Genomic DNA, 8,343 nt, shown 5'->3' on the forward strand with positions numbered 1-8,343 from the left:
TCCCCTAAACTTATCAAAAAGATTACCGATCTGGGGCAAAGGATACTTGTTATGAATAGTAACCTTGTTTAACTCTCTATAATCTATACATGATGAGCACTGAAAAGTGCGCATTTTAACCCGTTAAGCTTAAGCATTCTAGTACCTTTATCTATCTTACTTTGCCGTTTTAGACTTATTACGTGTTATTTAAATTTTCAGGCACTAATCCCAAAATTTAGCTAACTCAGCCAAATAAGAGCTTAATTGAAGCAATCCTGAGATAAACCAAAGGAGGGAGCAAAGTGGAGAAAGAAAGGAGCAAAAAGGAATCAAGTTGTGCAGCTGAAAAGTTCGATCGATCCAACTTAGAGTTCGATCGATCGAACATCTATGATCGATCACAGTACTTCTCGATAGATCCAACCTTGGCCTTTGCTGAAATTCCAAGTTCGATCGATCGAACATCACCTTCGATCGATCGAACCTTATTTTGTCCTATTCAAATGATTGATCTTATCCATAGCTGTACGCCTACCAACCACTTTTGTCTTTTTCCCCATAAATATCTTGAAAATATCCCAGCCTTGTCATTATCCGGAGGAGTCAGACCACTTCGATCGATCCAAGATGCAGTTCGATCGATCGAACCCATTTTCGATCGATCCAAGTTAAGGTTCGATCGATCGAACTTCCTCCAGCGAGAAAAAGTTAAAGTCCAGCTCATTTATTCCGTCCTTCATCCAATCATTGGAGAATATGCCTTGCACGACCACAGCTCATCATGGGGTGTATTTGACCTACCTATATAAGGAATATGATACACTTTTTGAGGGAATCTCTTGTCACACATTGAAAATTGATCTTAGAGGCTATTCTTGGAGAGGAGGAAGGAGGGAAGCTAGAGCACCATTGGAGGAGATCTTCACCAACAAAGAGCAGCCATGGAGTTAGCCCTTGAGGGTTGGATCATCACTTCCATGAGTGGCTACACATCCTCTTGGGGCTAGAGTTAGCCCCAAGCATGCTTTCTATACTCTAATCTTGTGTATTATTGAGGGATTAGTGTTGTATGATACATCTTGATATTCATGTATATATAAATCTTGATTATTTCATGGTTTGTATGGTTTAATGCTTTCAATTGACTATTTCATTCTATCCATATATCTATGTATGCTAGAGTAGGATATTCATGTGCTTATCCCTAGATTTAGTGTTTTTGATGCATGTCTATGTGTATTAATGCTATAGATCTAGAGATTATCAAGATGATATGCTTAATGAATGCTATTTTGGTTCATTTGATGGTTTATGCCTATTCTTGGTGGTTTGTGCCTCTCCCCTAATCTAGATAGCTTTATTTTCATGCTAGTAGTGTAGATTTAGTGTAGTGGTAGTGTAATGTTAGATGGGAGGACAATCTACTCTTGATGTTTGATGTTCCATGCTTGTGAGTCCAAATGGCATATTCCTCTAATATTGTGTTGTATGTGGATTATGAGCTTAATGAAGGATTAATGACTTGTTTTGATCTATTGTGCTATCTCCATGTTGTCTAGACAATATATGCTCTATTGTTTAGATATATTGTACTATTCACATGATGTTTAGACAATACTTGCTTGATTTGTCATCCTTGCCAATTGAATCAACCTAATGCACACACACCCTTATCATATTGCAACACATCCATTACCCTCAATTGATCACTTGTTAGTAGTATACAAAAGTATTGCTTGGTGGTGATCTCTACACCCCAAGACCTCTCTCTCTCTTGTTTACTTCATATTATTTTATTTAGTTGAATTCAATTTAGCTTAATCAACCAACTAATCAATTGTGTGATCACTCGACCTACTAACCCTAATTACCATAGTTTCACAATTTGATACACCTTCAAATCCCTTAGGATGATCCCTACTCGCCCTATCTATATTTTATATAGAGAAAGGTAGTAGTGGCTTTCTATAAATATAAAACTTGGCCACCTCCTAAATTCACAACTCTTCAAGCTTGACTTGGTATTGCAACCCTTGTAAAGGACCGGTCAATACACAGGCGAAGTGAACCATCATTCTTCTTCACAAACAAAACTAGCACTCCCCATGGTGAAGTACTCATGCGAATGAAATCCTGATTAAGAAGCTGTTAAATTTGATCATTCAACTTTCGCATATCCATCGATGCCATCCTATATGGAGCTAAGTCAATCACAAAGCCAATCACTCGACTAAGTGGCAATCCTGGAATTTCTTAGAATACATTCAAAAACTCCTGTACAATTGGTATACTATCAAGTGATACAGTAATCTCCTCCTCAGACTCCTCCTCAATGTAGAACAAGTGTATGTTAGAACCCCTATTAGAATGCGGCGTAGCGGTAACATACATGTCTTGATCTGGTATAGCAAAAATAACTCCCTTGTCGTGACAATTAACCTGGGTATGGTAATATGATAACCAATCTATCCCTAATATCATTTCATAAGAATGAATTTCCAAGACTAATAGATTGGCTAGAATTGTGAGTCTATAATATCTAAAGTTACATGCCCACAAATCTTATACAAAATAGAACTAACACCCAATGGTGTATCAATATTATGAGCTGATCACACAATTGAGTCGCCATCCCAAACAATGCACCAAAAAAATGGGATATAAATGAATGTGTAGCACCTGTATCAAATAAGACACGACTATATCTACCGTACATCAAAAAGGTACCCTATATAGCTTGAGGAGTCTAAATGTCCTGTGATATGATGTTATATACTCTGCTATAATGCAACTGTTGTGGTGCATGTCCCTATGGCGGTGGTGGCACTGGTAAAGCAAGGAATGTATAATCACTGAACATGCAGAATCTATAAAGAAAGTAAATGTAATAATGCCCTATATCCCTGGTGCACCTGATATCCCTGTCTAGCCTTAGGACAATACTTGGATGTGTGTCCAAACTCTCCACAATTATAGCAATTACCCTTGAAGGTACCAAACTGTCTCCTCTGTTGGTTAGCCTATGGCAGACCCTGTTTTGCCTATGGTGCCCCATTTTATTATCTTTGAATCGGTGCACCATCCTTTTGAGCATCGAAACTACCCTTGTGCTTCTTCCAAGGCTGTTGTCCCTAGAATCTATCTTTGTCATTCTGTCTGTGCCCATTACCATTTCCTTTCATAGTTGGCTGATTAGTAGAGTCTCTGTCACCCTGCCTTTCACCCCTGGACTGTCTGTACTCTCTCCTCATCTAGCAATGATGCAAAGCCGTGTCAATTACCTTAGTATAAGTAATGTAGGCTGAGCTACCAATGATGATTGCTTAATAGGCCATATCAACCCATTAACAAAGCAAGTACACTTCTTCTCCTTGGTATCCACCTCATCTGAAGTAAATAGTGATAAATTGGTGAACTGTTGCTCATATTCTACAACTGTCCTGTCCCCCTATTGTAAATCGAAGAACTCCCTTTTCTTAGCTACTCTAACTGCATATGGAAAGAATTCTCATTGAAGCGGCACCAAACCAAACATAAGTCAATGAAATCTTCTCCTCTGAGGTGGTAACTGACCCCCACCACTGAAGTACATCCCTAACAAGCTTAAAGGTAGCACGCATCTGTTGTTGAACCTCCATATACTCAACTATGCGAAGATGACGCTCTATGTCTTTCTTCTATTGATGAGCTACTTTTACATCAATGAAGTCTGAAAAGTCAGGTAGGCTCCCCTTTGTGAAGAACTGCTGGCCTTCTCCCAAGGATTAGTCTAAACCACTTGTAATTGTATAAGTGCCTGCTGAACATGTGATTGATTCTGAAGTGCATTTGCTACGTCTGCTACTATACCCTGAGCAATGATGTCAGCTATCTGAGAAGGATACTCTTGATCCCTACCCTATTTATAGCCCTAATCCTGAGATTCCTGATACTTCTATTCTTCTTCATAAACTATAGGCAGCTGTTCCTCCTCCTGCTGGAACAAAAGTGTCTGCTGCTCTATTATAGCTTACTGATGTGTAGGAAATTCTGACGGTTTCGCTCCACCTTCCTTAGCTTCTTTTCCTTGCGAATATGCTCCCTATCCCTTTTTCTTCCAGCGTTAACCATTCTATTAACACAGTGAGATGAAAATCAGTAATCAATTTAATGGACCATATAAAAATACAATGGACCCCCCTAAAACTTGTAAACCATTCTATTAACACAACAAGATGGAAATTAGTAAACCATTTAACTGACCATATAAAAATACAATGAACCCTAAAACTTAAGATCTAAACAAAATATTACGATACACGGAATTCGATCTACGGAAGATCCCTAAAGACACTTGAACCTAGAGTACTCTGATACCAAGTGTGATACCCACAAATTTTGGAACACGGATTGATCAGGTCTGCACATGAGACCAGGGGATATCAAACAATCAATATTTAAAATAAGCACGGAATACAAATGATTAATAAGGAATAAACAAAATGATGCTGAAAAGAAAACTAAAATAAAAAATAAAATCCATTAAATAATAACTATCTCTGATACCATTAATCCTCCAAAATACAACTCGGGAATCCATACCATATGGACCCCTTATAAGATCCCAACTGAAACAACAATAATAACTGTCTAAGTTTGAATTCAAAAAATAAAAGATAAAATCCTACATAGATAACTGGAAGAGTGATGATACTGGTCTCTGCTCTGTACGAACAAGATCTACACCTCCTAACGTTGACCTGATAAATAAATAGTGGGTCAGGCCCACAAACAAGTCATTTCTACTACATCCTAATATAGACCCAATGAACGAATACATCCTAGTCAACTCATCCAATAGCTATATAGTCGGTAAACATATATAAAGACTCTCACTAGATTATAGTGTAGAACACACAATCATATATATCTAGCTACGCATCCCAGGTGTAATATAACCTTTCTAACCATCGATCCTGAGAACTCATGCTCATATCATGATTCATATATATATATATATATATATATATATATATATATATATCCATATCCATTAAATGAAAAATCTATATCCATTATCCATTACTTGACAATGGCATGACAAAGGAATGTGGTGTGTCCGTCGTCAAGCACCCAAATTAGCACAAAGTTGTGTGAAATGTAGTATGGCCAAGTTAGAATTTATAGAATACCACTACCACTACTAACTATTAATGTAGCTAGAATAAGTAGGGATCATCCCAAGGGAAAGGAGCGGTATTCTTAGAATCAATGTTGGATTAGTAGATCGAATGATCAAAAGATGGTTTGTTGGTTGAATTATACTATACTTTAAACTAAAGAAATGCAATGTAAAACAACTAAAACAAATGAGGTGTAGAGAATATAAGAGAGGAGTTTTGGGTCATAGAGTTCACCATTAAGCATTACCTTTCTAGACATTCAATATTTGATGGATTAGGGGGATTGTGTGTTGTAAATGAAAGTGTGTGCCATTAATTGAAATATTAAACATGGATGGCCAAGTAAGCATACATTGTTTAGTTAATCTAGTGAATAGCACAACATATCAAATTAAGCCATTAATCCTTCCATAAGTCCACAATTAATGCATACTCGTTAAATTAGAAAAATATATTACTTGCATTCATAAGCATAGAACATCAAACAACAAAAATGGATTGCCCACCTATCTAAGAAAGTAAGGCAATTACATTACAACTAAGCTAGTGACATGAAAATTAAACTAATTAAACTAAGGAGGTAGCACAATCCATCAAGAAATAAGTATGCACCATCAAATAAACTACAAGAGTAATCCATTTAAGCAACATGCCTTGACCATTAGTAGATTTATAATATCAACACACATAGACATGCATCAATTTCACAAAATCTAGAGATAAATACATGAACATTCATTCTAATATACATAGACATATGGATAGAATTAATGGTGAATTGGAAGTATTAAACTACCCAAATCATTGTAGAAATAAGATTTATATATATAAGATGTCAAGACAAGAAATAAAACACAAATCTCCATTAATTATAAAACATTAAAGTATAGGAGGCATGCTTAGGGCTATCTCTAACCCCAAGAGAATGGTTTAGCCACTTATTGATGTTATCATCCAACCCTTAAGGGCTATCTCCATGGTAGAATTCATCCTCCTCTTCTTATGTTCTTGGTAGAAACCCTAGTTGAGTGGAAGAACTTTCCCAAATTGTATGTTTCTCTCTCTAATCTCTAGCCAAGTCTCTATCTCTAGCTAACCTCTTTTACTAAAAATGGCCAAAATCCTCATATAGGTAGCTCAAATGTCACACCCAATGGTCAGACCTCATGCACTAGGACCTCCAAATGATTCCACCACGAGCACACCTTTAATTTGGCTTGAACTCTATTTTTCACGTAATTTGAGGCAGTTCGATCGATCACATAGTTGCTCAGATTGATCAAACCAAAGCGGCGCACTTTTTGGATAAGGACAAGGATGAGATATTTTTAGAAAAAGGATAAAAGTGGTATATGAGGCTAAGATTAGAAGGGTTTGATTGATCGAATAGGAAATTTTCTTGAGGATAAGGATAAAGGGCTCGATCCATCATGGCCGGGTTAGAATGATTGATAAGTGCTGAAAAGTGCGCATTTAAACCCCTTAAGCTTGAATGTTCTAGGACCTTATTCTATCTTATTTTTCCGTTTTAGTCTAATTTCATGTTATGTCCCTTTTCAGGCACTTATCCCCAAAATAATTCAAATCAGCAGAATTACAGCATAAAAAAAGAAAAAAACAATCTCAAGCTTAGTGGAAGCAAAGAGGTAAAAAGAAGCCTTCTTTGATCGATTGAATCAATATCCGATCAATCACACTATGATCATTCCAACTGATCGTGTCTAATTTTACCACTCGCAATAGGACGATTTCGTGTAGAATAGTGCTATGGAAAAAGACGTTGAACCCACAGGGAGATGAGATTTATTTTAGTCTTTAATTTTGTTTTATGGTTTACAGGTAACTTGGTTGGAAAGTTTGTTGGTTGTCACGATTAAAAACAAACTAAAATTAACTTGTAATATTAAACTAAGTAATCAGAGAGAAAAAATCGTAGGGCTTTGACTTCACCACAATTATCATACTATGGTCAACTGCTCTAACTTTGGGAATTTAACGATTATATTTTTCAAATGAATTGAACTCAGTAACATTCGTTCAATTCGGGTGTTTAAAGAAAGATGTTTTACAAAATTCAGTTAACTATAACCTATCTGCGGTTAGCGCGGACTATCCACCTACCTACTCTAATTACTTTATAAATAATCCACCTTTCCTAAGCATAGACTATGAAAACATTCTTTTGCAAAAACCATTAGAATACCATTATATGACCTCTATTCTTGTGTCCGGCAGGGCTCCGCCAGATTCTGCACAACAAGATAGGCTGAGAATAAACAATAAACCATTACATCTAAGACATGGGAATAATAGTTTATAATCAATTAAAGCATGAAAACCAATTGAGTTGTCTTAATTGCTCATAGTCATATAATTTAGAAAATATTATATATTAAAATAATCCCAGAGTTAAAACAATCAAACTATAATATCAGATTGGGTTACATCAGTGCCTTAAGAGAGGAATTAGCTACTTATGATAATGTCAGATGTCATCTGTGTTGGAGTTGTCTCCATCGTCACGGATGACACTTCTCTTCTCAGGATCTTCACTTTCAAGGTTATAATCGCCACGTTACCAGCCTTCTAAATAACATGGTAAAAAGAGCTTCAAAATTTTAGACCTCTTCTATCAAGGCTTACACCTTCTTTTATAGAAGAAAATAAGGATCTAGTGGGCTTTTAGGCCTTCTGGCCCATCTGGGATAAGATATGGCTGACAAAGAGAGCAATCCTATACTTTAAATCTGACATGTCATGGAAGGCTTGAGCTTTAGGAACACAGGCTCGAGCTTTAAAGTTCAGGCTCGAGCTTTAGGAATAAGGCTCGAGCTTCTCTAGATTGATGCTCGAGCTTCAAGAATTGGTGCTCGATCTTTACTTTGATACCTAGCTAATTTTCTTCAACTATTTTTTGGAGCATCTTTATCTTCAACACTTAGAATATTTTTGGGATTGAAATCTTTTAACATTACTCAATCCAAGCTTTATGGGCTCAAGCAGTAGGTATCAGGCTCGAGCATTTGGGACTCCAGGCTCGAGCTTCAATAGATAGTGCTTCATCCTGAAGGTAAGGTACGAGACCTGGGAGCATAGCCTTTTAATTGAAATCCACTCTTCAACTTCCGACACCTCATACTCAAGCTTGAGGGTCAAGGCTCCAGCACCCTTAGGTAAGGCTCGAGCACCCTAAGTTAGG

The sequence above is a fragment of the Cornus florida genome, unplaced genomic scaffold (assembly GCF_030987335.1).
Source record: "Cornus florida cultivar Cherokee Brave unplaced genomic scaffold, ASM3098733v1 CherokeeBrave_3.0.0_Hap2_Chr08, whole genome shotgun sequence".
Lineage (NCBI taxonomy): Eukaryota > Viridiplantae > Streptophyta > Magnoliopsida > Cornales > Cornaceae > Cornus > Cornus florida.